This window comes from Staurois parvus, unplaced genomic scaffold (genome assembly GCF_062004578.1).
Source record: "Staurois parvus isolate SC_StPar_1 unplaced genomic scaffold, SC_StPar_1.0 ptg000318l, whole genome shotgun sequence".
Classification (NCBI taxonomy): Eukaryota; Metazoa; Chordata; class Amphibia; order Anura; family Ranidae; genus Staurois; species Staurois parvus.
Window position 1 is genome coordinate 5,611,523 of NW_028318114.1, and position 8,852 is coordinate 5,620,374.

Sequence of the window (8,852 nt, forward strand, 5' to 3'; positions counted from 1 at the left end):
GCTGCCAGGCCCGTAATCTGCCATGGGCCCCCGTACCGCCTCCTCATTCTGCTGCCAGGTCCACAGTGTCTCATGGGTCCCTGTACGGCCTCCCATTGCTGCTGTCTCCATCGCCACACTCTGCCATGTGCCACTTTCAGGTCTCCTCACACTGCTGGTGTGTTCCATTTTGTCATAGGGTGCTGGCAGATTACGGGCCTCCCATTGCTGCTGCCAGGCCCGTAATCTGCCATAGGCCCCTGTACCGCCTCCTCATGCTGCTGCCAGGTCCAGAGTGTCTCATTGGTCCCTGTACGGCCTCCCATTGCTGCTGTCTCCATCGCCACACTCTGCCATGTGCCACTTTCAGGTCTCCTCACACTGCTGGTGGGTTCCATTTTGTCATAGGGTGCTGGCAGATTACGGGCCTCCCATTGCTGCTGCCAGGCCCGTAATCTGCCATGGGCCCCTTTACCGCCTCCTCATGCTGCTGCCAGGCCCGTAATCTGTCATGGGTCCCTGTACGGCCTCCCATTGCTGCTGTCTCCATCGCCACACTCTGCCATGTGCCACTTTCAGGTCTCCTCACACTGCTGGTGTGTTCCATTTTGTCATAGGGTGCTGGCAGATTACGGGCCTCCCATTGCTGCTGCCAGGCCCGTAATCTGCCATGGGCCCCCGTACCGCCTCCTCATGCTGCTGCCAGGTCCAGAGTGTCTCATGGGTCCCTGTACGGCCTCCCATTGCTGCTGTCTCCATCGCCACACTCTGCCATGTGCCACTTTCAGGTCTCCTCACACTGCTGGTGTATTCCATTTTGTCATAGGGTGCTGGCAGATTACGGGCCTCCCATTGCTGCTGCCAGGCCCGTAATCTGCCATGGGCCCCTGTACCGCCTCCTCATGCTGCTGCCAGGTCCAGAGTGTCTCATGGGTCCCTGTACGGCCTCCCATTGCTGCTGTCTCCATCGCCACACTCTGCCATGTGCCACTTTCAGGTCTCCTCATACTGCTGGTGGGTTCCATTTTGTCATAGGGTGCTGGCAGATTACGGGCCTCCCATTGCTGCTGCCAGGCCTGTAATCTGCCATGGGCCCCTGTACCGCCTCCTCATGCTGCTGCCAGGTCCAGAGTGTCTCATGGGTCCCTGTACGGCCTCCCATTGCTGCTGTCTCCATCGCCACACTCTGCCATGTGCCACTTTCAGGTCTCCTCACACTGCTGGTGGGTTCCATTTTGTCATAGGGTGCTGGCAGATTACGGGCCTCCCATTGCTGCTGCCAGGCCCGTAATCTGCCATGGGCCCCTGTACCACCTCCTCATGCTGCTGCCAGGCCCGTAATCTGTCATGGGTCCCTTTACGGCCTCCCATTGCTACTGTCTCCATCGCCACACTCTGCCATGTGCCACTTTCAGGTCTCCTCACACTGCTGGTGCTGTCCATTTTGTCATAGGGTGCTGGCAGATTACGGGCCTCCCATTGCTGCTGCCAGGCCCGTAATCTGCCATGGGCCCCCGTACCGCCTCCTCATGCTGCTGCCAGGTCCAGAGTCTCTCATGGGTCCCTGTACGGCCTCCCATTGCTGCTGTCTCCATCGCCACACTCTGCCATGTGCCACTTTCAGGTCTCCTCACACTGCTGGTGGGTTTCATTTTGTCATAGGGTGCTGGCAGATTACGGGCCTCCCATTGCTGCTGCCAGGCCCGTAATCTGCCATGGGCCCCAGTACCGCCTCCTCATGCTGCTGCCAGGTCCAGAGTGTCTCATGGGTCCCTGTACGGCCTCCCATTGTTGCTGTCTCCATTGCCACACTCTGCCATGTGCCACTTTCAGGTCTCACACTGCTGGTGTGTTCCATTTTGTCATAGGGTGCTGGCAGATTACGGGCCTCCCATTGCTGCTGCCAGGCCCGTAATCTGCCATGGGCCCCTGTACCGCCTCCTCATGCTGCTGCCAGGCCCGTAATCTGTCATGGGTCCCTTTACGGCCTCCCATTGCTGCTGTCTCCATCGCCACACTCTGCCATGTGCCACTTTCAGGTCTCCTCACACTGCTGGTGTGTTCCATTTTTTCATAGGGTGCTGGCAGATTACGGGCCTCCCATTGCTGCTGCCAGGCCCGTAATCTGCCATGGGCCCCCGTACCGCCTCCTCATGCTGCTGCCAGGTCCACAGTGTCTCATGGGTCCCTGTACGGCCTCCCATTGCTGCTGTCTCCATCGCCACACTCTGCCATGTGCCACTTTCAGGTCTCCTCACACTGCTGGTGTGTTCCATTTTGTCATAGGGTGCTGGCAGATTACGGGCCTCCCATTGCTGCTGCCAGGCCCGTAATCTGCCATGGGCCCCTGTACCGCCTCCTCATGCTGCTGCCAGGTCCAGAGTGTCTCATGGGTCCCTGTACGGCCTCCCATTGCTGCTGTCTCCATCGCCACACTCTGCCATGTGCCACTTTCAGGTCTCCTCACACTGCTGGTGGGTTCCTTTTTGTCATAGGGTGCTGGCAGATTACGGGCCTCCCATTGCTGCTGCCAGGCCCGTAATCTTCCATGGGCCCCTGTACCGCCTCCTCATGCTGCTGCCAGGTCCAGAGTGTCTCATGGGTCCCTGTACGGCCTCCCATTGCTGCTGTCTCCATCGCCACACTCTGCCATGTGCCACTTTCAGGTCTCCTCACACTGCTGGTGGGTTCCATTTTGTCATAGGGTGCTGGCAGATTACGGGCCTCCCATTGCTGCTGCCAGGCCTGTAATCTGCCATGGGCCCCTGTACCGCCTCCTCATGCTGCTGCTAGGCCCGTAATCTGTCATGGGTCCCTTTACGGCCTCCCATTGCTGCTGTCTCCATCGCCACACTCTGCCATGTGCCACTTTCAGGTCTCCTCACACTGCTGGTGTGTTCCATTTTGTCATAGGGTGCTGGCAGATTACGGGCCTCCCATTGCTGCTGCCAGGCCCGTAATCTGCCATGGGCCCCCGTACCGCCTCCTCATGCTGCTGCCAGGTCCAGAGTCTCTCATGGGTCCCTGTACGGCCTCCCATTGCTGCTGTCTCCATCGCCACACTTTGCCATGTGCCACTTTCAGGTCTCCTCACACTGCTGGTGGGTTTCATTTTGTCATAGGGTGCTGGCAGATTACGGGCCTCCCATTGCTGCTGCCAGGCCCGTAATCTGCCATGGGCCCCTGTACCGCCTCCTCATGCTGCTGCCAGGTCCAGAGTGTCTCATGGGTCCCTGTACGGCCTCCCATTGCTGCTGTTTCCATCGCCACACTCTGCCATGTGCCACTTTCAGGTCTCCTCACACTGCTGGTGGGTTCCATTTTGTCATAGGGTGCTGGCAGATTACGGGCCTCCCATTGCTGCTGCCAGGCCCGTAATCTGCCATGGGCCCCCGTACCGCCTCCTCATGCTGCTGCCAGGTCCAGAGTGTCTCATGGGTCCCTGTACGGCCTCCCATTGCTGCTGTCTCCATCGCCACACTCTGCCATGTGCCACTTTCAGGTCTCCTCACACTGCTGGTGGGTTCCATTTTTGTCATAGGGTGCTGTATGGCCTCCCATTGCTGCTGCCTCCACCGCCACACTGTGGCTCCACACTCTGGTTTTGGCCCCGTGACTGCCCAAATGAGTGAAGTGTGTGGTGATTCTAAGATCGACGGCACTCATCTGCATGTCATACTGACTGACAGTATTATTTCTCTTCCCCAGCAGACTCCAAGGGCATTTAAATTAAAGGTACAGTCTTCTGCACTAATATAAAGGCTCTCTGAAGCCTAGAAACACCCTTTTATAAGTTAAATTCGCAGCGAATATATTCGCATCGAATCGAATTTATTCCTCGAATTCGCCGAATAAGCCGAATCGAATTTTTGAATACTTCGCTCATCTCTAGTAATTACCGTACATCACATCTGGTATCGGTGCCATTTTCTTATATTCTCGAAAGACCAAGCACGGCTGCAATCATGTTGAAGATCAACTCACAGGATCACAAAAACCAGACCCATTATATTTTTCTACAAAACATAAAAGGATAAATCAAATACTTAGACGGGCTACATATCGTGATAGAACTAAAATCACTATAATAAATACATACTGACAAAGTTTTTCTAGTGAAGGGAAAATCTCAGCTGAAATATATATATATATATATATATATATATAACAGGAAAAAAATTAAATATATCAAAATGAAAATAATAATTATATAATATATAAAAATTAGCTGGTATCAATTAAACAATTAATATTCCAGTCTACATTTAAACCTAATGGGGCATAAGATTTTAATTAGAGGGGCTCTAAAACAACTTAGCACTTTATATTACATATGGTTTTAATTTTGTATATTTCATATGAGTGCTCTAATGTAGAATTTTAGAATTTATGTTTTGTTATACATTCTTTCTTAGCGGTGCACTTTCTTTTATTTGCTTGTTGAAGACAGATTTTGTGGTTCCTTTTTGGTGCATACAGCTGCTTCTGTAGGCGCTCGCTAGGTCCCTATTTTCTGAGCCTTAGGGAATATGTTTACAATATAAAAAAAGGGTTTAAAAAACATAGTTTGTCAGCACATTTTCAGCAACATCACAATAGAGACCCTAGGGGCCTCAAATTTACGGCAATTACTAATTTACAACCTCATTGGAGAGGATGCCACTATAGAAGAGACATTTCTAAACCTGAAATGAAATGATATGAATTAAAATTTCTAAACTTGACATTTCTAAACTTGCAATAAAATTAAATGAAATTAATTAAAATCGTATGCCCCATTAGGTTTAAGTGTAGATTGGGATATTAATTGTTTTATTGATACCAGCTAATTTTTATATATAATATTATTATGATTATTGTTAAATATTATTTTAATATATTTTTTTTTCTGTTTTTATTATGATATATATTTTGTTTAGTTTGAGGTTTTCCCTCCACCAGAACAACTTTGTCAGTGTGTATTTATTATTGTGATTTTAGTTCTATCAAGTTATGTAGTCCATCTACAGTATCTCACAGAGGTGAGTACACCCCTCACATTTTTGTAAATATTTTATTATATCTTTTCATCTGACAACACTGAAGAAATTACACTTTGCTATAATGTAAAGTAGGGAGTATACAGTTTGTATAACAGTGTAAATTTGCTGTCCTCTCAAAACAACTCAACACGCAGCCATTAATGTCTAAACTGCTGGCAACAAAAGTGAGTACACCCCTAAGTGAAAATGTCCAAATTGGGCCCAAAGTGTCAATATTTTGTGTGGCCACCATTATTTTCCAGCACTGCCTTAACCCTCTTGGGTATGGCATTCACCAAAGATTTACAGGTTGCCACTGGAGTCCTCCTCCACATGAAAAGATAGAATAAAATATTTATAAAAATGTGTGGGCTGTACTCACTTCTGGGAGACTAAGTACAGTCAGGTCCATAAATATTGGGACATCGACACAATTCTAACATTTTTGGCTCTATTCACCACCACAATGGACAAGCACATCTTGTTCGTTTCATTTCAAATCCATTGTGGTGGTGTAGAGAGCCAAAAATGTTAGAATTGTCAATGTCCCAATATTTATGGACCTGACTGTATTTGATTTATCCTTTTTATGTTCTCTGTATTAATAGAATGAGTCCGGTTGTTGTGATCTGTTAGATCCTGTGAGTTGATCTTCAACATGATGGCAGCCGTGTCTTGGTCTTTCGAGACTATAAGAAAATGATACCGTTACCGGATGTGATATAATTACACTTCCTTTATGTGAACACAAGTGGTACAGAAGTTGAGAGATATATGCATCAGAAGTAATCTGTATAGAGAGCCTTTTGGTGTTGGGAATTTTGTGCAAGGACTATTTATTTATTTTCGTTTTTGAATTGACATTTTATGTACAGTATGCATTTGAGTGTGTAAGCGCCTTGTTATTATGTTCAATATTGTCACCAGTAAATTTTCACTTAAAGGACAGCTACACTTATGTTTTATATTCACAATCATGTTATAGGTTTATTTATTTTTCATTTGATGAAAACTATATCCTTGTTAACATTAGAGCTGAACTCCAGGAATTCAGCCACTTTGTAGTAATGTATGTGCCAACTTATTTTGATTTAAGTCCAACAAGATGCATGCCACTTTGTGGACTTACCGGTATCTCTTTTATTTACAGCTACCAGTTTTATGCAGCTCCAGAAGTAAAGTTATCACTATACTATATAAACAGCATCTCTTCTGTCAGAACCCCTAGAGTGTAGCTGTACTCCTGGAGCACCATAAAACTGTCAGTTGTAAATAAAAGAGGTCCAGGAGATGGCATGAACCTCTTTGGACTTAACTCATGGTAAGCCAGCCACTGTTACAAAGAGGCTGAATTCCTAGAGTCTACTGTATAACGTGTTTCCCCAGGTTTTGTACAAGGGTCACCCCTCTTGTTTTCTAGATGATGACTGCTTACTAATCTGTCCTTTAAGGATGTGGCTCTTTGTAAAATGATCCCAAGGGAATCCCTGGTAAATCGTGCTACTCTTGGAACCCACATTTAAAAAAAAAATTAGCAAAGTTAATTATGTTAATATGTATGCTCTTAATAGTATCTGATTTTTTCCAATCCAGCTTGCTAAAAAAAAAAAAAGGGTACCTTGTGGGTTTTTTTTTCTCGCTTTAGGCACAGGTACATAGGTGTCATCACTAAACAGTTGCCTCCCCACCTTCCCCCAGGTGAAACCCATTATAGGCAAAGACATTGTGTCTTAAAATAAATGTTAGTTGTGTAATAACAAAAATGTTGTAGTCGGGTGTGGCCTGGCGTGCAGGGGAGATGGCTGCTTAACACCTGAGCGCCATGTCCGCCGGAGAGTTTTTGCTGCTTTTTCGGGACACTGACTGCACGATGGGCAAGGTAGGAAGGTCCCTGCCTTTCACTAACACCCCACACTCCTGCTTGGGCCAAAATCTCCCAGAGATTTTCCATACCCAGCCCACAGAGACACAGGGGCCTTCAACTCATCCTACAAGCAGGGAGGCCGATGAAGCCTTGGTCTTGCCTAGCGGCTCCACGCCACATCCTAGCAAAGGGGACACAGAAGCGATACTTTCCATTATTAAACAAGTGCCCAAGATGTCGGATCTGCAATCCTTAGCTGCAGACATCAAAAAGGCCTTAGTGGTGGCGGTGACAGACTTCACAGAAGAACTCAGGGGTGTTTCGGACAGGCTGATGGAGGTGGAGCAGTCGGCGGGGAGACACGATGCCGACATAATTGAACTACAACACCATGCAAGTCGCTATAATGTGCACTTTATCGAAATAAATAGGAAACTAGAGGATCTTGATAACAGGGGACAGAGAAACAACCTTAGGGTATGAGGAATTCCTTAGTGGAATATGCACAGATATCAGCAGCCCTTCAATCTCTGTTTAACACCTTGCTTGACAAACCTCCAGATGCTAATAGTTTTGGATCGCACCCTAAGGGCAGAGAGGGAGACCCACCCAGGGACACTATATGTTTTGTGGATTATTGACTGAAGGAAGAGATCTTTCAAAAAGCCAGAGAGCAGGAGGAATTTCCTTTTAATGGAGCGGAGCTGAAAATATTTCAGGATCTTTCCCCAATAACTATGCAACATAGAAGGGCTCTTAGGCCACTGCTTCAGATCTTACGGGAGCGCCACATTCCATACAAGTGGCGTTTTCCGTTTAGCTTCACAGCTACACTTCAGGGGAGATCCTACAGTATCTATACTCCAGAAGATCTAACCTAATTCTTTGAGTGGCTACATGTCCCTCCAGTTCCACTCCCAAAATGGTACCAAGTATTCCAGATACCGGATCTATGGAAGGAATCTCTCCAGATATCTGACTTGTGAACACCTCGACGAAAAGGAACTTTGACTCCATATCTTGGAAGTTGCTTGATGGATGCTTCTGACCTGCACCAAGCTTAATATGGTCATCTCGGTCCTACTCTAATACTAACATTGTTCATTTTTGTGCAGGTGGCTTGGTGAGTTGGCCTTCATTTGGCCCGCTTGCATGTTACTTTACAGGTGTTATGTAGCTTTTTTTCTTGCTCATGGCCTATGGCCTCTGGTATTCCTTATGGGCCTTGTGTAGCAATAGATGGAGTGTCCTGGGCCCATCATGCGTTGGTTTCCCTTTGGGGGGGTTGGTTATTGTATATGAGAGGTCATGTTTTGCTATGTTTTCAGGTTTTACCTGTCTTTCCACCCTCCCCTTCCTTGTGTCTCCTCCCAACTCAAGTCTGTTCTTTTTCCATCTTCCCCTCCCCCCTGGTTCCTTCCCCTCCCTCCTCCTTCCCTGCCCCTTTTCCATTTTGGATGGGTGGTGTTTGGGGGGCTGGGGGAGGGTGATGACTGATACCCAGTGGCGCCACAAGGATCCCCGGGGATGCTAGACAATATATATCATCTTTTTCACATGGTGGGTAACAGGGAGCTTTGGAGATCGAACCCTATTGTGGACCCTATTCGCTGATTCTTTGTATTGGGTCATGAGTCGGGTTCTTGGCTTATTGGATGATTAGTGTACATTAACATTTTTGTTTTGGTTGTCTTTTATATTATAGACCCTATTTGTTTATATGTCAGATTTATTGAATATTCTGGTTGGGGATGATGTGAAGACTGCTTTTATCAGATGGTTTGTACAGTGGTAGCACACACCTTCTGGTCCACAGAATACCTTGCCCAGCTTGTTCTTTTTTTTTTTTATCTGAATTTTTGCTTACTTTTTGCCCTGTTGCATTTTAATGATAATATTACTACTCTCTGGCGGACAGGGGTATACTCGTCCTGCGCCTTGGTCTTACTTTCCCCCAAGCAGCTGGGCAACTGCCTGGCTAACCTTTT